The sequence below is a fragment of the Schistocerca cancellata genome, chromosome 7 (genome assembly GCF_023864275.1).
Source record: "Schistocerca cancellata isolate TAMUIC-IGC-003103 chromosome 7, iqSchCanc2.1, whole genome shotgun sequence".
NCBI classification, from domain to species: domain Eukaryota; kingdom Metazoa; phylum Arthropoda; class Insecta; order Orthoptera; family Acrididae; genus Schistocerca; species Schistocerca cancellata.
The window spans coordinates 459,056,419-459,080,294 of record NC_064632.1 but is presented as its reverse complement, the minus strand read 5'-3'; positions in this window follow the sequence as shown (position 1 = coordinate 459,080,294).

The window sequence follows — 23,876 nt, the reverse complement described above, 5'->3', positions numbered from 1 at the left end:
CACTTTCAATTTTAATTTCACTGCCAAACCTTTCTATATTTCCCCCACTGCTTCTTCGAAGTACGGTTTGAACACTAGGGGCGAAAGACAACATCTGTGTCTTACAACCCTTTCTAATCTTCTTCGTCCACTCCTATTATTTTGTCTTGGCACTTGAACGTATTGTATGTTACCTGTCTCTGATTATAGCTTAGCCCCAATTTTCCCATAATTTCAAACATCTCACACGATTTCATACTGTCGAACACATTTTCCAGGTTGACAAATCATATGAAAGTGTCTTGAGTTCCCTTTAGCCTTGCTTCCATCATCAACCGCAACGCCCTTCTCTGGTGCCTTTTTACCCTAATACATCCTCATTTTCTTTTCTATTCTTCTATATATTATTCTTGTAAGCAACTTGGATGCTTGAACTGTTAAGGTTACTGTGCGATAATTCTCGCAGTTGTCAGCTCTTGCAGACTTCGGAATTGTGTGGATGATATCTTTGTGGAAGTAATATGGTATGTCTCCAGACTGATACAATCTACACACTAACGTGAATAGTCGTTTTGTTGCCACTTCCCCCAAAGATTTTAGAAATTCATATGGAGTGTTATCTAACACTTCTGCTTTTTTTTAATTTTAAGTCCTCCAAAGTAATTTAACTGAAATCTTCCTATATCATACGGCCTTTTCCAAGTACACCTCTTCCTCTTTTGATTCTTCAACAGAGTACTCGCTACTACGAGTTGAAATTTATTACAGAACTCAATTAGTATGTCTCTTCACTTATTCCTTGTTAAAACTCTGTATTATTCTGTAACCTTTTCTTCTACTCCTTCCCCTACAACTCTGTTCCAGCCCCCAGTGACTATTAGATTTTCATCTTCTTTATGTACTTTAATACTCTTTTAATATCCTCATACATTATCTCCATCTCCTAATTTTCTGCTTGCAAAGTCAGCGTGTATACCTGACCGTGTTGGTTTGGTGTCGATTCTGATAAGAACAATCATATCACTGAAGTGTTCACAGTAACAAATCTCTGTTCTACTTTCCTACTCATAACAAATCCTACTCCATTTACACCATTTTCCGCTGCTGTTGATGTAACCCTGTACTCATCTGACCAGAAATCCTTGTCTTCTTTCCAGTTAATTTCGCTGACCCCTACTATATCTAGACTGAGACTTTGCATTCCCCTTTTCAGATTTTTTAGCCTCCTTATCACGTGCAAGCTTCTGACATTCCAGACCCGACTTGTAGAACTGTATCCTTTCCGCTGACGAACTGAGATCCTGAGGGCGGGCTGCCGTCTTGAATCCCCTTCCTTCGCGAGGCGTTCTCTCCGCAGTCGGCGCCAACGTGTCAGCGGTCGGTGAGACGCTGGCGTCGGCGTCTGTGGTGGCGTCGGTGTAATTGCCTCGTGCGCCCTAGTCGCCAGTTCGTTTCCTTTGCTGAGCGTCTTTTTAATTAGAATCAATGCCGGTCCCCATGCTCTGCTGAGGTTGTGGCCGCAATCTCCGTTGATGAGTCCGTGCCGGTACGAATTTCGATAGCATCTCTAACGACACCGTCCCAGTATTTAGATGTGTGTGCCAGGACCGTGGTATGTTGGTAGGCCATTTCGTGCTTTCCGGACAAACAGTGCTCTGCGACCGCCGGCTTACGGGGTCAAGAATAAAAACGGGTAAAAACTAAAACTGGGATGCTGTTCGCTGTTCCAGAAAATCTTGGCGGCGAACAGTTGTGGACGTCCCAGCTTAGGGAATGAAGAATAATCCACCAGAAAATTATGTGATGCTGGGTTTAACATGGATGGAAAATTATTGCAAACTCTTGTTAAGGAATATTTGTTTGCAAAGATTGATGTGGAGGACATTCACAGCTAACATTTTGCTTTTTGGTCATCAGTCTACTGACGGGTTTGATCCGGCCCGCCACGAATTCCTTTCCTGTGCTAACCTCTTCATCTCAGAGTAGCACTTGCAACCTAACACAACTAACATATTACTAAGAAAACGTTGCCTTCAGGTCCACTGAGAATTTATTTATTTAATAAAACGATCAGTTTCAGAGCATTATAGCTCGATCGTCAGATGCTAACAATCATGAATACAGTAGGAGGAGGCTAGTTACAAAGTCCTTACAACGAGTTACGAAAATGGAGATAATCGGCAAAAAATTATCATGTTTACTCAACTAAAATCAACCACACAGACGTGGCGGTCGGGACAGTAAGTATGAAAAGTTAAGTTCACGCCCTGCCATGCACAAGGTACTGATAAAGCCACAACGAGTTCAATAGACATAGACCGGAAGCCAAAATGCATTAAAAGCGCAAATATAAACATCACTTACGCTACGAGCACCAAGGCCAGGAAGGAACTGTGCAGTTCGACGAAGGGAGGGGGGGTTTAAAGTTCCATACCGACGGGAGAGTGTGAGCATGACTGTCCATACTAACTGGACAGACCGGCATGCATGTATGATTATTTTCAGTTAAGTGAGTATACAGTCATTTGTCATAACTCCCTTGCATGGACTAACCTTCATCTCATGTCTCTACAGTTGTTAGCACCTGAGGTTGAAGTTCTAATGCTCTGAGACTGGTAATACTCACTACTCCTGTGATCTTCATATTCATAAAATACATATTCACTATAAGAAGCTTTAATTGACACTTCGTCGTGAGGAATAAAAATGTGTGATGAGTTGAAGTCCGTGCAGTTGTGTACAGAAGTTAGTTTGATGCTCTAATTTAATTTCCTAGTACTCTACCACTCCATTTTTTTCCTTCTTTTTTTATTAACTGTGAATATTTGAGTTAATTTTACCTTAGTATATTCTGAATTTTATACCATAAAATTTACGTTTAAACCGTTTTGTTTGTCTGACTTTCTTACTATAAAACTACTGTGCTTGTGAAGGTTATGTCCATATCGAATTGTAAACACAATTAGTTTTTGCTGAACTTTTTTTCTTTCTTTAGGTTAATAATGTTAAGGACATAGCTTATTAAGTCGATAGCGTATGAAGGCGAGAGGTAGGAGAGTTTGAGATTATATCCAGGATTGATAAATCGCAAGCGTCCTATATCAAATAGTTGTCCTCTTCTTCAACTATTTACAATGTACGATAGTGTTGTAGGTGTAGTTCACACACTTGGCACGTGGTGTCTCAGGAGGAGTGGTCAGTACTCAGGGATATGACAGGAGCGCCCATCTCAAGCAGAAAACTTCACATGCACGTATGCCCTATTCCGAACTATATTCGATATAGAACACATTTAATGTATCACGTTATTTATTTCCTGTATTTTCCAATACACGGCGGGTTTACACGTCAAACAGATATTAAGTATTACAACAAGGGTTTTATAAAGCGTCCATTAAAAATGGGTGTTTTTGACACCGTCACCTCCAAGATTATCGTACACGACAAACTACAGTTGTAGTAGGTTCACAGTGAAGGTTCGATGATCCCACCGCCAATTTCAGCGCATTTGTGCTGTCTTGGGAGTACATATTGTGTTGCTCGTCTGATTGCCTCTGCAACTTCCCTAACGAGGGGAGCAGCGTCCATGTTGTGATCAAGTGGCTCATCTCGCGTACTGACGTCTCGTTCATACACCACAAACTTCATCTAACTCCATCAACAAAACCGAGATGGCGTAAGGTCTGGCTGTCTTGGCGGCCAGTTAATTGCTCTGCCACGACCTATCCAGCGTTCAGGACAAATTCCCTTACACGTATGGTAAAATGTGTCGGGGCTCTATCGTGAAGTAAATTCCAGTTCGCGCGTTCCATGTTAGGTAGTTTAACTGAAGAATTTTTCAAAGAATGCAACTAATTATGTCACGTCATTCGATCTTCTGCAATGACTGGACCTATCAACATTTTATTGATAATGTAGTTCCAAACACTGATCGGAAAACGATTTTAGAAATTGCTTTTCACTGTAGTGTGTTGATTATTCCGGTACTATCGATAATTACTGCGTGTGTCCTTGATTTCATTACGTGTGAACATGCTTCATCAGTGAACAATATTAATGGAAGCAATTGTCTATTGTCAGATAATCATCGACCAGTTTTAAGTCGTGAGGCATTGTCGTCAAAGCGCAGATTGTGGACACACTGTATGTGGAATGGATACAAGTTTCCGCATGTAATGCCCGCCATAGACGTGTTCGTGGGGTACTGATACGTGCGGAAAGTGGCCGTGTGCTGGTAGTGGGACTACGATGCACAATTTCAACAATGTGTTGCTGTTCATGCACAGGTTGTTTAACTACACGTTCGTAAGAGTAATGGGAACGTGGAGGTGTTCCTGTTCCACGTAGTGCCCTGAAAACTGTGGGAAACATACTACGATCAGGAATCTGACTGTCGGAAATCGACGGCGATTTTCTTCGACAGTGGCCGAAGCACTACCATCGCAGAAACCGTAAACGTACACTGTATTTGGCCATTGTCCATTAGTGTAGCTGTGTGGCACTTTAGGCAGCGCTTTAGAACACAATTAACAGACGCTTCTCTCTGATACGCACATAGTCTCTAGCACTACTTCACTCAAAATGCACCACTGCAAACTGCGTTTTCAACGGGCTAGTTTAAAGGCAGAAACATATCCTTAGCAAATAAGTTGAGAGCGACGTAGTAGTTTGGCACTGCATAAAACATTAAGAGACTGGGGGGTTGCGACGTATGTGCACGCCACTTGCTCAAAAGCGAATGTACATCAAATGTTTTCTGTTACGGAAAGCATTCGGATTAGGGCATAGGGCCGTCTGAAGTTCCTTGCTTCAAATGAGCATTCCTGAGCGTTCCTAAGTATTGACCATTCCTCCTGTGACACCCTTTATAAGAAAAAATTACTGTTATTTCGTTTCAACGATAAGAAAATTGGTAATAGTCACTGCAATGTGTCATTGTCCTCCACTAATCTGCCGGCCGGTGTGGCCGAGCGGTTCTCGGCGCTTCAGTCTGGAACCGCGTTACAGCTGCGGTCGCAGATTCGAATCCTGCCTTCGGCATCGATGTGTGTGATGTCCTTCGGTTAGTTAGGTTTAAATAGTTCGAAGTTCTAGGGGAGTAATGACCTAATATGTTAAGTCTCATAGTGCTCAGAGCCATCTGAATAAATTTTCCACTGATCTCATAATATGCAAAGCAAATAACGTTTCTCTTCCCAGTAACGTATTGTTTCCACTACGTGGCATTGCTCACACAAGCGGCTGCTGTCGTTACGTCTTCGCCACACGCTGGACTTTGGTTTGTGGGTTACAGATTTACTGGCAGGCGTAGACTGCAGCCTGCGATTGTCCTCCTCCCTTCACTCCGTCCTCCCCTTTGTGTGTATATGTGTGAGAGAGAGAGTCTTTTTCCTTTTGTTTAGCTGGACTCACAGAATAATTACTGCCGCGGTCGGCGGGAGAGAGAGCCGCCGGCCGTGCGGCTGGCCGGGCGACGACCGCGAGATAAATCTCACCGTAATGGGAAACGCCATCGGCAGCTGCCGCGCGGCGATAGCTCAGAGTATACAACAGCGCCGTCGCAGCGCAGCGCAGCGCGCCGCCAGAGATCGTCGCTCACCGCTGTCTGCGTCTGCAGCTGCAGGTGCAGGTGCTACCGCCAAACCGCAGGTACTGCTGCGGGTCTCTACGATCCAACAGATCTTCGAGGTTAGCTTCAAATACTCACGTTGCTGAAGTTCATGCTACACTTCAAATTCCTCCTTTACTGGTCGAAGTTGGGTGAACTGGGGTACTGAAAGAGTTCTGAAGAAGACCCCAGTAGAGAGGGATGGAAACGTCGACTCCTAAAGAAAAAAATCTGGAATGTAATATGACGCAGCCTTATCACACAGTTGATTTGACTTTTAATGACAATGACCAAGTAAGCTAGGGATCAAATTAAACTGCTCGACCGGCCAGTCGAAGAAATTACTGAGCTGACTACGCTGTTTGAGGAAAGGTATCCGAGCACGTGTTACTGTACATTAATCAGAGTTGTGCGGACCATTCGTCATTACTACGGTGTGAAATATGCTGGGAACACCATCAATGACGTGTCTGTATGTCTGTAGAGGAACGACAACCCATTATACCCACAGAGTCGAAACGAGAGAAGTCTAGGAGTCGCTCGCTCCCCAGCTGAATACCCTCACTGTTTCGTCAGGATTACATATTGCCACTTTTACCCCTTTTATTCTTCAGAATACCTCTTGTAGATGTGTATTCTGCGGCGACTGGTGGCCTTGTAGGCCGGAATGGAATCTGCTGAAAGAGGCGGACTCAGTGCTACCAAAGATCGCTGGAACAGCTCCAAGCGCAGACCAAAGGGTGACAGATGGCCCGCATGTTTGATTCTTTAGGGGCGTCCCGTCGACTGACCTGCCACGGATCATGCCTTATGTGCAACACGTACGTATTTTGCTCACACGCTATCCTGAGAGCACTCAATCCGTCTGAGGTCAATACCCGTGTTGTCTCGTTAGTTGGATCGCGATATCAGAATCCCTGATGTCAGGCTGAATGCTGACTGAGCCATGCATGGCTCGTATTCATGCCGTATCTCATTTGACATCCTGTGTTTACTGTACTACCACCTCGTTATGTTAATTTCAATTACTGGTGTTACCGGGTTGCCGCCTTGCCTGCCCGTGAGCGGCAGCAGCTGAGCTTATCGATATAAGCCCTGGCGTGTTATCTTTGCTGACTGCTAGCTATTACTTCTCGGTTGTCGTGTGTTCCGGAGTGAGTTCGTATCTGCCCCTCCTACCTTTTATAAATCCCTCCAAATCCTTGTACGCCATGCTCTCCGCCTCGCCTATCGCATCTGTCTCCCTTCCCCCACGCGGATCTTGTATGATCTCATCCACTTCCCCCACCTCCTCCTTTTCCTTGAAAGGATACGGATCCTGTACACCTCCCGCAAACTCGATCCTCCTCATCCGCTTGTCTCACCCATCCTCTCCCACCCCCGCCCGCTGCCGCGCCTGTATTCCCACGTCCCACCCGGTCTCCATCTCTCCACCCTCCTTACCCTCTCCCACGGTGGCTTCCGCCAACTCCCCCTCCCTGATGATGTCCTCCTCCCCTCCATCTACCCCTCCTATCAACTTTGATCCTCCCTCCCACTTCCTGTGTCCTTTCCTTTAGGCACCCTCCCTCCCTTCTCCCTTTCCCCCATCCCCTCCCTCCTTCCCTCTTCGCCCGGGCTTCCCCTCCCCCTTCCTCCCTTCCCCCTATCACCCCTGCCCATGGCATCTGCTCTCCCCTCTCCCTCTCCTACCCCCCACCCCCTCCTCCTCTCTTGGCAGGTCCCCGGACTCATACACGGTTAGTGAACATTCGCGCGCCGGAGATCAACGCCTCGTGTTCTGTGTGTGCCGTCGTTTTGTGCTTAAGTGATTCAGTGTTATACGTTTTGTGCACCTACTTTCACGTGTGACAATTTTCGTCTCTGTCTGTGTCCAAGTGTCTGAATAATTTTATCTTGGACTCTACGCCAGTGAACGGCACCTTGTATTTTAAAAAGTGTTTGTCTCCGTTTATATGTCCACCATGTTTTTTCTCTCAATGTCTTCATTTGTATATTTGTGTTTCTCTGCGGCCAAAGAGCGGCGTCGTATGCTGCTGCAGGCCTGCCTGTGATACAGGTTTCAAAATAACAATAAAGAAAAAAAATGAATTGGGAGGCGCTAGCAGTGCTGTTTGGAGCTGGTAGTGTTTGAGTTGGCACGCAGCACAGGTTCAGTCGGGGCGCGGCAGCAGTGAGGTCCAGACCGCCATGCCTCGCCTGACGATTGCCGAAACACATGATTGTAGTGGCGCCGACTTTGGTTGGTTAGCGGTCGGTCGTCTTGCCGAACGACGTGTATTTGGCCGGCGATCGCTTATGGGTTGGCTGTGTGTGCCGACTCGTGATTCGTCCCTGTTATTGTACAGCCACTGCCGTTAGCATTGTCTGGTTCTTCGTGCAAGTGTTCGTGAAACTTTGTGTAGTTTGTGTGATTTCGATTGACAAGTTATTTTAAATATTGTCGGCGTGCTGGCTCTGAGCAGACGGTCGGTCGGCGTGGATCAGCCAGGAAATCTGCACGCAGCGCAGTGGGCCGGGCCCGCTGACAGTCTCTACGCAGTGTCGGAGTGTGTGGGAGCTCTTCCGATTGCTACGGGGTTCGTGGCTCGCCGACCCAGGCCATCAAAGTTGAGTGGTGATTTAATTACCAAAGCCAGACTGTTCATATTGTGCCGTTGCTTTTCATGGTCGGCTGTTGGGGGTATTCCCGTGAGAAAAAGCGAGTGTTCGAGTTGGCGAAAGTTTGGCCACCATCCGGGGCAATTAAACTGTATTTTGATTGTTTGAAGTCAAAGTGCACCAGCCGAATTTTCTGCCTTGTGACCGTTAGCGTTTCGATTACCTGCCCTGGCCGCTGACGTTAAATTCAGGCAGTGTCCTTTCCTCACCGTATTGTCGCTGTCCAACACGTGTGTATAGTTTTGACAGCTTATTCATACGTGGTTGTGAGTCGCTACGCATTTTACGTTTCGGCTTTGGAGTTCCTTGAGGATTGGTCGGGTGGAAAGCAAGTCGTCTTGTCGGTCGGTCCGTTGACTGTCTCTTGGTTGGGTTGCCGGCGGATCGGATGTAGTTGGGCTGACTACCCGTCTCCCCTAAGCGAACGTTAATATTTGAAATGCAGACCGACCCCCAGAAATTTCAGAGTGCCGCTGGCTGTACTGCCTTTTCTTATCCGTGTTCTATTGTGTATTTTAATGGCTTATAGCCGATGGTTTGAATTTGTATGCTTTTAGTTTTTTTCTATTGTTATACTTGGGTACCTGGGTGCCTGGTCGGGTATCCGGGTTGGATCCTCGCCACTGCCTAAATTTTGATAAATAATCAGCATTGGCGGCCGAAGACTTCCGGCATAAGAAGTCAGCCTCATTCTGCCAACGGCCTTGTCAAAGAGGGCGGAGGAGCGGATAGAGGTTCAGGGCACACTCTTGTCCTAGGGGTGGAAAATTTCCCCTAAAGGCGGAAGAATCAGCAATGATCAACGACATGAGGATGCAGAAATCAATGGAAACCACAGCATTAAAGACACGTAACGTGTATCCACAGGACATGTGGCCTGTAATTGAAGAAGTGTCATGATGATCTCTCCATTGGCAAAAGATTCCGGAATAGTCCCCCATTCGGATCTCCGGGAGGGGACTGCCAAGGGGGAGGTTACCATGCGAAAAAGATTGAATAATCTACGAAAGGATGACGTTCTACGAGTCGGGGCGTAGAATGCCAGAAGCTTGAACGTGGTAGGGTAACTAGAAAATCTGAAAAGGGAAATGCAAAGGCTCAATCTAGATATAGTAGGGGTCAGTGAAGTGAAGTGGAAGGAAGACAAGGATTTCTGGTCAGATGAGTATCGGGTAATATCAACAACAGCAGAAAATGGTATAACAGGTGTAGGATTCGTTATGAATAGGAAGGTAGGGCAGAGGGTGTGTTACTGTGAACAGTTCAGTGACCGGGTTGTTCTAATCAGAATCGACAGCAGACCAACACCGACAACGATAGTTCAGGTATACATGCCGACGTCGCAATCTGAAGATGAACAGATAGAGAAAGTGTATGAGGATATTGAAAGGGTAATGCAGTATGTAAAGGGGGACGAAAATCTAATAGTCATGGGCGACTGGAATGCAGTTGTAGGGGAAGGAGCAGAAGAAAAAGTTACAGGAGAATATGGGCTTGGGACAAGGAATGAAAGAGGAGAAAGACTAATTGAGTTCTGTAACAAGTTTCAGCTAGTAATAGCGAATACCCTGTTGAAGAATCACAAGAGGAGGAGGTTTACTTGGAAAAGGCCGGGAGGTACGGGAAGATTTCAATTAGATTACATCATGGTCAGACAGAGATTCCGAAATCAGATACTGGATTGTAAGGCGTACCCAGAAGCAGATATAGACTCAGACCACGATATAGTAGTGATGAAGGATAGGCTCAAGTTCAAGACATTCTTCAGGAAGAATCAATACTCAAAGAAGTGGGATACGGAAGTACTAAGGAATGACGAGATACGTTTGAAGTTCTCTAACGCTATAGATACAGCAATAAGGAATAGCGCAGTAGGCAGTACAGTTGAAGAGGAATGGACATATCTAAAAATGGTCATCACAAAAGTTGGGTAGGAAAACATAGGTACAAAGAAGGTAGCTGCGAAGAAACCATGGGTAACAGAAGAAATACTTCAGTTGATTGATGAAAGGAGGAAGTATAAACATGTTCCGTGAAAATGAGGAATACAAAAATACCAGTCGCTGAAGAAATAAATAAATAGGAAGTGCAGGGAAGTTAAGACGAAATGGCTGCAGGAAAAATGCGAAGACATCGAAAAAGATATGATTGTCTGAAGGACAGACTCAGCATACAGCAAAGTCAATGCAACCTTTGGTGACATTAAAAGCAACAGTGGTAACATTAAGAGTGCAACGGGAATTCCACTGGTAAATGCTGAGGAGAGTGTAGATAGGTGGAAGGAATACATTGAAAGCCTTTATGAGAATGAAGATTTGTCTGATGTGATAGAAGAAGAAACAGGAGTCGATTTAGAAGAGATAGGGGATCCAGTATTAGAATCGGAATGTAAAAGAGCTTTGGTGGACTTACGGTCAAATAAAGCAGAAGGGATAGATAACATTCCATCAGAATTTCTAAAATCATTGGGGGAAGTGGCAAGAAAACGACTATTCACGTTGGTGTGTAGAATATATGAGTCTGGCGATATACCATCTGACTTTCGGAAAAGCATCATTCACACAATTCCGAAGACGGCAAGAGCTGACAAGTGCGAGAATTATCGCACAATCAGCTTAAAAGCTCATGCATCGAAGCTGCTTACAAGAATAATATACAGAAGAATGGAAAAGAAAATTGAGATTGCGCTAGGTGACGATCAGTTTGGATTTAGGAAAAGTAAAGGGACGAGAGAGGCAATTCTGACGTTACGGCTAATAATGGAAGCAAGGCTAAAGAAAAATAAAGACACTTTCATAGGATTTGTCGAACTGGAAAAAGCGTTCGACAGTATAAAATGGTGCAAGCTGTTCGTAATTCTGAAGAAAGTAGGGGTAAGCTATAGGGAGAGACGGGTCATAAACAATATGTACAACAACAAAGAGGGAATAATAAGAGTGGAAGATCAAGAACGAAGTGCTCGTATTAAGAAGGGTGTAAGACAAGACTGTAGCCTTTCGCCGCTACTCTTCAATCTGTACATCGAGGAAGCAATGATGGAAATAAAAGAAAGGTTCAGGAGTGGAATTAAAATACAAGGTGAAAGGATATCAGTGATACGATTCGCTGATGACATTGCTATCCTGAGTGAAAGTGAAGAAGAATTAACCGATCTGCTGAACGGAATGAACAGTCTAATGAGTACACAGTATGGTTTGAGAGTAAATCGGAGAAAGACGAAGGTAATGAGAAGTAGTAAAAATGAGAACAGCGAGAAACTTAACATCAGGATTGATGGTCACGAAGTAGATTAAGTTAAGGAATTCTGCTACCTAGGCAGTAAAATAACCAATGACGGACGGAGCAAGGAGGACATCGAAAGCAGACTCGCTATGGCAAAAAAGGCATTTCTGGCCAAGAGAAGTCTACTAATATCAAATACCGGCCTTAATATGAGGAAGAAATTTCTGAGGATGTACGTCTGGAGTACAGCATTGTATGGTAGTGAAACATGGACTGTGGGAAAACCGGAACAGAAGAGAATCGAAGCATTTGAGATGTGGTACTATAGACGAATGTTGAAAATTAGGTGGACTGATAAGGTAAGGAATGAGGAGGTTCTACGCAGAATCGTACAGGAAAGGAATATGTGGAAAACACTGATAAGGAGAAGGGACAGGATGATAGGACATCTGCTAAGACATGAGGGAATGACTTCCGTGGTATTAGAGGGAGCTGTAGAGGGCAAAAACTGTAGAGGAAGACAGAGATTGGAATACGTCAAGCAAATAATTGAGGACGTCGGTTGCAAGTGCTACTCTGAGATGAAGAGGTTAGCTCAGGAAGAAAAGGAATTCGTGGCGGGCCGCATTAAACCAGTCAGTAGACTGATGACCAAAAAAAAAATTTTAAATAATGGGCCTTCAGCCGCTTTAGAATTTAAATTCCTTACTTGTTAAATCTTAGAATGTTTGGGCCTTCTGCCTGTGTAAAATATTAAGAGAAAGCGTTGGGCCTTCAGCCTACTAGAAATTATTTTAGTCATTTTAAAGAATCAGCCTTCAGCCGTTTTTAATTAAAGCTCTTGTCTTTCAAGTATCAGACTGTGTGGGGCCTTCAGCCTAATTAAAGATAAGGCCTTCTGCCTTGTGTTTTTTTTTAAACATTAATTTTACGTACAGCCTTAAACCATGGGTCTTCGGCCGTCTTTAGATTAAATTTGTTTGCCTTTCAAGTGTTAGATTTGTTAGGTCTACAGCCAAGTTATAGAACTTACTTCCGTGACGACTTCTGCCTTCTAAATATTCTGTTTTGAGTCTGAGTTTTAAGTTAATGGCTTTTTAAATTTAAGTTGTTGTGCCATTAAGGCATAACATAGTGTGGCCTATTCAGATGATAACTAAGTTAGAAAAATTTTTTGCTTTATCGTTTGGACAACTAAATAAAGTTATATGTGTCTGAGTGTAACTGACAGCCCCCTTCTGGCCCCTTCCCACAATTGCAACTACCTGTTCTGTTCTGCGGACTTAGGCAGGGGGTATCACTGATACTAGTCAAACAGTTCCGTAGGCCATCTTAGCGGAATGATACTGAATTTTCAGAGCAGCTGGAACTGTGAACTGGAATGGTGTTAGTAGACTTGCGGACTACCCGTTAGTGGCGGTTCAGTACTGTATGCTGGTTCATAGCCATAACAATCATCTGTGGCAATGGATCGGTGGTCGTCACATTAGCCAGCAACAGTATGTCCAATACCGCAACAATTTCACGAGATGTCCCAGCATAACTACTGGAGCATGGATTGCGAGTGACACGAACATCACTGATCTTACCGATCGACTGACACGAAGTATTTATGGCGACGAGCAGCAGCGTTGCTGTACGGCCTCATTTGCAATGACAGAATCGGTTTCGCTGTTTACGAGGTGAGAGGGTTTCAGTTTTGCTATATTCACTTAATGAATTTGTTCCAGAATCATACCTACTTCATCAGACCTCTGACACATGCTGTTCCAACCTAACTACTAACATGATGTTACGAGAGTAATGGAGGTCTGCACTTGTCTTCTTGTCTTACGCTTTTCCACTGAGCTCGCTCGCACACACACACACACACACACACGCACACACACACGTACTCATGTTATGTTGTTGGTGACCGACTAACTGTATCGAAATGTTTACTCCTACCGGCGGCAAGTATTGATACTTTCATGTAACTATGCAATGCCAGGCTGTAGGGACTTCGAAAAACCTGCCTCCCGTTCCCTTAATACCGTAAGCTGCCAAGACATGGGCACTTACACGTTAGCCTACCAACATTAGTATTAATAATAAAGAGACTGGCCAGGGCATCAGATCATGACTCTTTTGAATTACGATGCAAGTCTGAATGACTGAGCCACTAACTTGAAGCGTTGGTCAAAAGTATCGGAAGTTTGTGCAATGTAAAGTCTGCAGATGGACGTAGCTCGCCGGGCCGCCGTGGGCGGCAGGTAGCGCTCACCGGAAACGCAGGACAATACGGAGCTTTTGGGGATAGCCCGGCATCCGGAGCCACCTGCGCTGGCAACACGTGGCGAAGACGGGAATTTCGTTTGCCTAGGGGCGTTATGACCTACTCGATCACTGGGTAGATCTCAGTGGAGGGATTTCGGCGATGATAGAACGTTCGACATTGGCCGAAACTGAGTATTCTTCCGCCGCGTTTTCGTACGCGTGGGAGACGAGAGAATTGCGGGGTCTTCGCCTTCAGCCATCGAGCGGTACCGACTTGGAGACGGCGTCTTGGCCATCGTCTTCGAAAGGACATATACGGTCTGTATCGCAGCATTGCACCAACGCGTGTTCAGTGCAGGGTTCTGCGGTTAGATCTCTTTGTGTGCTCAGAAGCGAGATTCTCACCAAAGCCTAACCACTCTCAACAACTTACCTGATATTCTCGATCTATAAGTTATCCTTGCGAGGTGCCGAGTAGTTATCAACGCAGCTGCCGGTAATAGGGGAGAGTAATTGCAAATTGTTAATGTGCCATTCTCAGGTGTGTGTGGGTGGACAAAGAGATTCACATTTTTTTTTGTACATTTTGTCAGTTGTGGGCAATATCAAATTAAAATGCCAATATTGCGATAGAATTATCGACTTCATTGTAGCTAGCATTTACCCTGCCCGAGTAAGCTTTACATGTACTCTAGTCACTGCACAGCTTGCCGGGACGGGAAGGAAAGAAGGTTTGCAGTCTTCTATGTCAGCGACGGACTGATAAGCTTACAATATCTCGGTACAAAACAGAAGGTAGAGACGTTGATTACTGAGTTAATGTTGTAACTCATCCTAAATTGGGTTCAAGGCAGGGCATTCCATTGGTAGGGCATTCCATTTCAGTAACGTCACTGTCCGAGGTCAACTGCCTCACAGATGCTGCTTTCTGACAAGGTGCACTGTCAACGCTGATACGAAGAATCAGCGTTTCCAAACTGCTCCTCTACTGTTCGCAATAAACAGTGCTGTAAAATATCATATTCTTGCTCATTTAGTTTTTCTGAAGCCAAATAGGGCCCCACCACCCCGTAACTGCAAAAAATACCCCCATTCCGTGACACCACGCCCTTCGAACTTCATCGTTGGCACGACACACTATGGAGATATCGTTCTCCAGGAATTCGTCGAACCCAAACACCTCCACTGGATGGTCACAGGGTACAGAGTGATTCTCCACTCCAGATCACCCGTTTCCCATAATCCTCTATCATGTGGCGTCGCGCTTTACATCACTTCAAGCGTCACCAAGCACTGACTACGGAAATGTGTAGCTTATCAGGTTCAAATGGCTCTGAGCGCTATGGGACTTAACTTCTGAGTTCATCAGTCCCCGAGAACTTAGACCTAAGAACATCACACACATTCATGCCCGAGGCAGGTTTCGAACCTGCGACCGTAGCGCTCTCGCGGTTCCAGACTGTAGCGCCTAGAACCCGCTCGGTCACTCCGGCCGGCGTAGCTTATCAGGAAAAGCTTGACCAGTGTGCAACGCTCTTCTTAACTCCGTACTCAGTCACTGTGTTAGCTGAACTGCTGGTAGCCATTTGAAACTCACGAGTGATTCGCTGATTTCCAACGATATTTTTACAGCCACAGTCTGCAGCACTCGACTGTTCCTGTCCGTCATACATGAGGTCTGTATGGACTAGGTTTATCTGTAGTCGTTATTTCCTGTTTCCATTTCACAATCAGATCACCAAGAGTCAACTTGAGCATCTTTAAAAGAGCTGAAAGTACCTGATGGATTTGTTCCTCAGGCTACATCCAGTGACTAGTCTACTTTCGAAGATGCTGAGCTTCCTGTTGCTACCTCTCTACAGTACTAACAACACAATCTCCCTCTCCTTATACTGGCGAGTCCGCCACTCGTGACATCTGGTGGTCAATTCTGCACTACGTACGTGTGGCCGCATACTTTTCATCAGACCGCGTACGTATGAGTCCGAGACTCAGATAAAACCTTGCCTTTCATTGGTAATACGGGTGAAACGAAACTTGTTGTCCCGTTCCATATTTTCTTGAATAAACCCTGGCACATGAGAACTATTGCGAGTGCTTTTTATTTAGCAGAAGTAATTATTAGGGTAACATACAGAAGAGCATGGACCAAATGTTTATTTATTTATTCAGGCATTCATTTTGTGTCCCACATTTCCTCGTTGCCATTCCTTTATACGACCTGGTTTGTGTGGTTGAGATACTTAATGATATAGCAGAAAGCTTAGTCAAAGGTCGTAGCTGTGCATGTTTAGAATGGTTCTGTCTAGGATAGCACCGACCCCCTAAACGTGAGCAAGTTTAGCAAAAATGGTGGGCAAGTCACGTCAAAGAGCTCGCGAAGTCTCGCGGTTCGGCTCTGTTAGGTTGGCGAATCTTCGCCCCACCACCTTTTGAACGAAGTTCGGTTAGGCGAGGTGTCCGGTCGTCTCTTGCTCCTGGGACCCGGCACTGAACAGACGTGGAGACGCAGCTCTCGATTTGGTAAAGTAACAGAGGTAATAGATTGTGTGAAGTCTGTTCAGTAATGAAGTCCACTTGTTCAAATCAGATGTAAGATAACCACTAAACCCCCATAAGGGAGTTTATTTCACAGTTTATTCACATTTCAGTTGAACTTCACGTTTGGACTTTGGTCACGCCAGCACCATGCGCCTTAAGCTCACGGTCGTTATTATTGTTCTCTGCTTAACGGAAATTCACTCATTAAATGTGTTTTAATCTGCTTTTACATTTTCAGTAATATTTTGGGGGGTTTTTATTTATTTTCTATGTGTTACTTTGTGGACGTGTTTTCACGCCACGTGGTAGGTCGGAGCAACCGTCACATTGACTCTGTCTAGTTTCGGGCTGAAAATGTATAGTAAACGATGCGCGAGTGTCAATAACAGAAGAATAATCTTGTTTCCGTATTCTTCTGGATTTTTGTTGCCCACTGAAACTTGGCCACGTGTGAAGTGATAATGTTTCGTGTGCTGCTCCTATAACTATTTGATTGGTTGGCACTGTTGTGCATTACATGGTTTAATATCGTAAATTTAGAAAAGGATCTGATTTTAATGCTCTTTGACTTGATAAAGATTTCTGAAATTCTTTTCCACCCTGACCTAGTTCACTTTTAGCGTCTTTGCTCAACTTGTTTTGCGTGCTCAATAGCAATTTAATACAGTAAGCATGGGTTTCGGTGTACTTGTGTATTTGTAGAAAATTACGTTCAATCCTTATCTGCGCTCCAGTCTCCCATTCCATAATTACGTGGCGGAACTGAACGATGTTAACTACCGAGACCAATTGTGATCATGTTCATTGGAATACGTCCTGTAGTTTAAACGCCATTGATGCTGTATAAACATCTTTTAAGCCATATCTTTAGCTAATTATTTGCTCCCTCATCATAGAGAATAGCTCAAAATCAGTACCTCAGTCGAATCCTGGGTCACGAAATTAAGAAAATCAAAGCTATGTATATTGCCTAGTTAGCCATGCATAGGTACCTTCTGTAGTCGTTAAAAAAAGAAGTACTGCGTTATCCATTGCGTGCTAATTTTTACTGGTTGGTCAAAACCTTCCACTAGAAATTGTTAATACCCGGCAATAAATTTAATGGGCCAGTAATTTCGTGGACGACACGAACTTGAAACTCCATTTACTACTGACAGTAGCTTACAGGAGCTGTAGGACAGAAAAGCAACGACAACTATCGTCCTAATAGGTCCAATCGTACCACCCACACCTAAAAGTGAAGTCCACAAATATGTCTCCACGATTAGTGGTCGCGTTGTACTGTTATCAGCAGAACTAATAAGGGCCAACTGAAAATTTCGGCATATCAAAAGCTCTTTGCCAGTTTCAGAGCAGTATATACGATTGTTGATCTCAGAGATATGTTGCATCAACACGGGTATTCGATGTAATAGTTAGAAATGAGATAGGTAAATTTCCAATCTTTATCAGAGTAGATGCCGCCAAAGACATTTGTGTCGTACTGGCACATCCAGTTATGGGTACTACATTCGGAGTAAAAACGAGCATTATTTCTTTATTTTCACTTTTTTGTATGTGACCTTTGTACAAAGAATATTTCTATGGCAGTGTTTTTGCTTCCGTAAAGGATATCGCTATACGACACAGTTCTCTGAGGTCGATTTACGTGTTTTATCTGCAGTTTCCCCTCTGAGTACGATATACGATGTACCATCAGCCAACTCACAACTACAGAGACACGAATAAATGCCTTTGTATAAGTACAAAACTTTTAGCAGGCAATTGGTAAAACAATACAGTAGCTCTAAAGACAGTTCTTCATCGTTTTCTTTCGACACGTAGGCAGTTCTCCTGTACTGGTCACATTCTTAACACATGACAGCCTCTGCTACAAAACATCTACACGTTTCACTTAACATTTGGTATGAAAGTGTGCCTACGGCAATGTCATTAGTAGCATTCTTAATCTTGGTAAAGGAATGTAGGTCAAATTCACAACAGCCAGTGTCGTGTCTGTGGTATACTGGATAGCGCAGCTGGCACTGAAGAAATATACTCCTGGAAATTGAAATAAGAACACCGTGAATTCATTGTCCCAGGAAGGGGAAACTTTATTGACACATTCCTGGGGTCAGATACATCACATGATCACACTGACAGAACCACAGGCACATAGACACAGGCAACAGAGCATGCACAATGTCGGCACTAGTACAGTGTATATCCACCTTTCGCAGCAATGCAGGCTGCTATTCTCCCATGGAGACGATCGTAGAGATGCTGGATGTAGTCCTGTGGAACGGCTTGCCATGCCATTTCCACCTGGCGCCTCAGTTGGACCAGCGTTCGTGCTGGACGTGCAGACCGCGTGAGACGACTCTTCATCCAGTCCCAAACATGCTCAATGGGGGACAGATCCGGAGATCTTGTTGGCCAGGGTAGTTGACTTACACCTTCTAGAGCACGTTGGGTGACACGGGATACATGCGGACGTGCATTGTCCTGTTGGAACAGCAAGTTCCCTTTCCGGTCTAGGAATGGTAGAACGATGGGTTCGATGACGCTTTGGATGTACCGTGCACTATTTAGTGTCCCCTTGATGATCACCAGTGGTGTACGGCCAGTGTAGGAGATCGCTCCCCACACCATGATGCCGGGTGTTGGCCCTGTGTGCCTCAGTCGTATGCAGTCCTGATTGTGGCGCTCACCTGCACGGCGCCAAACACGCATACGACCATCATTGGCACCAAGGCAGAAGCGACTCTCATCGCTGAAGACGACACGTCTCCATTCGTCCCTCCATTCACGCCTGTCGCGACACCACTGGAGGCGGGCTGTACGATGTTGGGGCGTGAGCGGAAGACGGCCTAACGGTGTGCGGGACCGTAGCCCAGCTTCATGGAGACGGTTGCGAATGGTCCTCGCCGATACCCCAGGAGCAACAGTCTCCCTAATTTGCTGGGAAGTGGCGGTGCGGTCCCCTACGGCACTGCGTAGGATCCTACGGTCTTGGCGTGCATCCGTGCGTCGCTGCGGTCCGTTCCCAGGTCGACGGGCACGTGCACCTTCCGCCGACCACTGGCGACAACATCGATGTACTGTGGAGACCTCACGCCCCACGTGTTGAGCAATTCGGCGGTACGTCCACCCGGCGTCCCGCATGCCCACTATACGCCCTCGCTCAAAGTCCGTCAGCTGCACATACGGTTCACGTCCACGCTGTCGCGGCATGCTACCAGTGTTAAAGACTGCGATGGAGCTCCGTATGCCACGGCAAACTGGCTGACACTGACGGCGGTGGTGCACAAATGCTGCGCAGCTAGCGCCATTCGACGGCCAACACCGCGGTTCCTGGTGTGTCCGCTGTGCCGTGCGTGTGATCATTGCTTGTACAGCCCTCTCGCAGTGTCCGGAGCAAGTATGGTGGGTCTGACACACCGGTGTCAATGTGTTCTTTTTTCCATTTCCAGGAGTGTAGTTATTCAGGTCTTCTGTCAAACCAAAGTCGCATTTATAGACAGGGCTCTAACGATATGGATGGTTCCATTCTAGAATATCTTCCCTAACGCGCACATTCCATTCTGGAATATCTTCTCTATTTCTACTAACGTGCATCAGCTAACACTGTGGTAGTAACCATCTTCCTGTGTTTTATGTTCGAAGGCGGTAATTAGAGTTTAAGGGAAGTGGTCTTGACTGTGTTATTCATAACATTATAAAACAACATCGTCGTTATCTCCCGAGGGACAATGCCGCTTTTCTCAATGTATATTATCTTCTTTATTTATTTTTAATTATTTCTTTTTATTTGTATTGAGTCGTTCCATAAAGAGATTAATTTCAACAGAGCAAGCCTTCTTCCAGAACTTGTAATACGAAATCAGCAGTTTTTAGGGTGAAATAAAAATTAGCTGCAATTAGTAACGGAGCGCAACATGATAACAAATTTGTCATTTACAAGGGATAAAGCCACATACTATTAATGGTTGAGAAAGGATTCAGAAATAAAGTCCGCCGCGCGGGATTAGCCTAACGGTCTAGGGCGCTGCAGTCATGGACTGTGTGGCTGGTCCCGGCGGAGGTTCGAGTCCTCCCTCGGGCATGGGTGTGTGTGTTTGTCCTTAGGATAATTTAGGTTAAGTAGTGTGTAAGCTTAGGGACTGATGACCTTAACAGTTAAGTCCCGTTAGATTTCACACACATTTGAACATTTTTTGAAATAAACTCCTTCCAATGAGACATCTTGAAGTGATACTGTAATTATAAATACATTTACACACATGTTTTACACATTTACGAAGTAAAATTGGAAAGTTCTCGTCCTGGAAGAGAAGTGGTGTGTATCAAAACGAAATAATCTTTCGTTATGTTGATGCATATCGTGAAGTAATATAAGGCCTGTACCAACCTGATATGCGGCATATGTTCGCTTAAATGGCAATGTCGTTCTAATTTGTATGTGTTTGGTGCAGATCGGTAAATTGGAATAAAGTGAAGTCGCACAACGCTAATTCATCATAGCTTGTTACGTAAAGAGTCAACTCTTATATTTTAAATACTTGAGAAGTGCATGGCTGAATTAAAAACTGGCTGTATTACTTTTAAGAAATATGTACTTAAAGCACATTACGTAAGCGCAGTCACAAATAAAACAGTCGAGATAATGCATAGAGCGTTAAACGACTGATTTTCATCAAAAAAATTTTCTCCCTAACAGCACAATAATTCAGTACCGTGTTCAGTTTCCGTACACTTCTACAACCGCATGTAACCGCCGGGGAATAGTGGCAACAAGTTACCGGGTAAATCTGTTGTTCTGTGACAACTCTTCCTATGCATCATGAACTGCTTCGGACAGCGCTGTTTCGGTTGTCGGTTCTGGTCTTCTACACTTCATAGTTTTCTCCATCTCTGGCCATACGTGTTCTGTTGGACTGAGATCAGCAGCTCTGGGAGGTCAGTCCTGCATCTGAACCTCTCTGTCAATTTGAAACTAGTGTTCTACAAAGTTCGTTGTGTGGAAAGGAGAACGACCATCCTGGAAGATTATTCCGTCTCCGGAAAAATTCCTTGTTTTTCCTCAGTGTCGTGTGAGTCGTTGTGTGCGATACATCGTTTTTGTCTTTCGGGCGTCTCGTGTTAGTGATACAGTTTTGATGTGGCGTTGTCCTGCGCCAAGATGTCGTCCATGGCCCCCTGCAACATTCCACGCACAGATACCGTCAGTTTCAGTTTCGACAAGTCCACGCGTCATGTGTAGCCAAGTTGGTTAGAAATTCATGATTGGCTTGTAGATAGGATCACGGTCACTTCAGAACGGGTTCACACTGCTTACTTCGAGTCTGAATCTTACGTGTTTCGTGTCAAGTTTGTAAATCTCCGACAGACTACTTCTGCGGCACGGGCAAGAAGTCTCTTTAACTCATAGCGATGACTCTAATAGTACGGTTATTTTGGAGAACGCGGAGGTAGAATATACGAAGCTGACGACAGTGTCCTGAAGACCATCCGTTGGGGATGTACGGAGTATATGGCGGGAGTGCTGGTCTGCTGGACATCGTTTACAAGTTTATCGTGGTACTCGATGCGTGACCACGGTGATCAAACGAAATAGCCCCTCTCAATTGCAGTTGTGTGGTTACAGGGTATCTTTAATTTATACAGGACAAGAAGGGATCCTTTTTATATGTAATGAGAGTGGACACTACCGTACAAATTGGCCTTGTCGTGTCACGGTCTTAAAATCCACTTATCAACAACATAAAAGGCTAACTTTAGTAGATCTGGTACCCCAAGTGACAGCCATTGTGCCTAAAACTTGACGCTGAGGGGCAACGTGAGCAATACCTGATGGTCCTAGCGCATTTCCACCATTAACCTCGCATAGGGACTTCGTGACTGTAGCTTCCACGCCGCTACCACCTCCACTTCAAAAAAAGCATATACGGATGAAAGATGGTGAGGGGCGAGACAATTCGTCTTTGCTTCTCCGCTCTACTGAACAGATTCCATTGGAGGAGGCCTCTCCACTGCCTGATTTTATACCCAGTAGCATGTTGGTTGCTCTTAAAGATTCGAAAGCGTCCAGTACTCCCTCCGACTTGACTCATGAGACAGAGGCCGCCTCTTCGGAATCACATAATGGTAGATATACACTCCTGGAAATTGAAATAAGAACACCGTGAATTCATTGTCCCAGGAAGGGGAAACTTTATTGACACATTCCTGGGGTCAGATACATCACATGATCACACTGACAGAACCACAGGCACATAGACACAGGCAACAGCGCATGCACAATGTCGGCACTAGTACAGTGTATATCCACCTTTCGCAGCAATGCAGGCTGCTATTCTCCCATGGAGACGATCGTAGAGATGCTGGATGTAGTCCTGTGGAACGGCTTGCCATGCCATTTCCACCTGGCGCCTCAGTTGGACCAGCGTTCGTGCTGGACGTGCAGACCGCGTGAGACGACGCTTCATCCAGTCCCAAACATGCTCAATGGGGGACAGATCCGGAGATCTTGCTGGCCAGGGTAGTTGACTTACACCTTCTAGAGCACGTTGGGTGGCACGGGATACATTTGGACGTGCATTGTCCTGTTGGAACAGCAAGTTCCCTTTCCGGTCTAGGAATGGTAGAACGATGGGTTCGATGACGCTTTGGATGTACCGTGCACTATTCAGTGTCCCCTCGATGATCACCAGTGGTGTACGGCCAGTGTAGGAGATCGCTCCCCACACCATGATGCCGGGTGTTGGCCCTGTGTGCCTCGGTCGTATGCAGTCCTGATTGTGGCGCTCACCTGCACGGCGCCAAACACTCATACGACCATCATTGGCACCAAGGCAGAAGCGACTCTCATCGCTGAAGACGACACGTCTCCATTCGTCCCTCCATTCACGCCTGTCGCGACACCACTGGTGGCGGGCTGCACGATGTTGGTGCGTGAGCGGAAGACGGCCTAACGGTGTGCGGGACCGTAGCCCAGCTTCATGGAGACGGTTGCGAATGGTCCTCGCCGACACCCCAGGAGCAACAGTGTCCCTAATTTGCTGGGAAGTGGCGGTGCGGTCCCCTACGGCACTGCGTAGGATCCTACGGTCTTGGCGTGCATCCGTGCGTCGCTGCGGTCCGTTCCCAGGTCGACGGGCACGTGCACCTTCCGCCGACCACTGGCGACAACATCGATGTACTGTGGAGACCTCACGCCCCACGTGTTGAGCAATTCGGCGGTACGTCCACCCGGCCTCCCGCATGCCCACTATACGCCCTCGCTCAAAGTCCGTCAACTGCACATACGGTTCACGTCCACGCTGTCGCGGCATGCTACCAGTGTTAAAGACTGCGATGGAGCTCCGTATACCACGGCAAACTAGGTGACACTGACGGCGGCGGTGCACAAATGCTGCGCAGCTAGCGCCATTCGACGGCCAACACCGCGGTTCCTGGTGTGTCCGCTGTGCCGTGCGTGTGATCATTGCTTGTACAGCCCTCTCGCAGTGTCCGGAGCAAGTATGGTGGGTCTGACACACCGGTGTCAATGTGTTCCTTTTTCCATTTCCAGGAGTGTATTCTGTAGCTCAGTACTATATCTAGGGACATGCCAGACATCCGTGAGTCT